At 43.3% G+C, this 933-nt stretch overlaps 1 protein-coding gene across 1 annotated transcript in view; it reads left to right on the top strand.

Annotated features, from left to right (window-relative positions):
* F13A1 (coagulation factor XIII, A1 polypeptide) overlaps nt 1-933 on the top strand; it is a 148,304-nt gene that overhangs the window by 15,434 nt on the left and 131,937 nt on the right. The gene's annotated exons all lie outside the window — the stretch shown is intronic.

Here is a 933-nt window from a genome sequence, read left to right as displayed (position 1 = left end):
TTTTGTTGTCATGGCTTGTCTCTAGTTTTCTTCAATTTGGAACGCTTCTGTAGTCTTTCTTTGACTCCAGTTCCTTGACACCTTTGAAGATCATAATGCATTGATTTCTTACAGCTACTCCCAGTTTGGGTCTCTTTGCCTGATGCTTCCCTGTGATTGCAGTCAGGTTATGTGCCTTGGACAGCAATGTCACAGAAGTCGTGCCATGATCTTCTTGGTGAATCCTACCCAGTCGCACATAATATTTTGTAGATCTCCTTACCGGTGGCTTTAATGTTGATTACTTGTTTATGGCAGAGTTCTAGGTCAGTGTCCTAGTCTGTTCTGGCTGCTGGAGCAAAATACCACAGACTAGGTCCTTATAAACAAACCTCTCACAGTTCTGGAGTCTGGGAAGTCAAAATCAAGGCACTGACAGATTTAGTGTGTGGTTGAGGGCCTGCTTATGGGTTCACAGCCAGCTGTCTTCTCACTGTGTACTGACATGAGAAAGGTCGGGGTGGGGGGTCTCTCCAGGGTCTCCTTTATAGGCACACCAGTCCCACTCATGAGAACTCCACCCTCATAACTTAGTCACCTCTCAAAGGCCCCACCTCCAAATATGTGGGACTTGTAGCGAGCTGTTTCAAGTGCTGTAATACTAGTATTGAGTTTCTATAAGCTACCATGAAGCAGTATTTAGCACAATATTCTAGCAGTGTGTATAAGTGAAGTGTTTGTGTCTACAACATATAAATTTTGTGGAAAGTGTGAAACTGAAGTCACTCAGTCGTGTCCAAATACAAATATTCTGTCTATAATAGCTGGGTTCCCCCAGATAGGAGATTTTGAAATTAGCAGACAAGAAGTTGACTAGGAAGTAATCTTGGGATTAACTTTTGTGAAGGGAGCAGAATTGGGCAGAGAAAGAAGCTGAGCTTCAAGTAGTACCAG

Source organism: Bison bison, unplaced genomic scaffold (genome assembly GCF_000754665.1).
Source record: "Bison bison bison isolate TAMUID 2011002044 unplaced genomic scaffold, Bison_UMD1.0 scf7180017864053, whole genome shotgun sequence".
In the NCBI taxonomy this organism is placed as follows: domain Eukaryota; kingdom Metazoa; phylum Chordata; class Mammalia; order Artiodactyla; family Bovidae; genus Bison; species Bison bison.
This window is presented reverse-complemented; position numbering and strand designations above follow the sequence as displayed.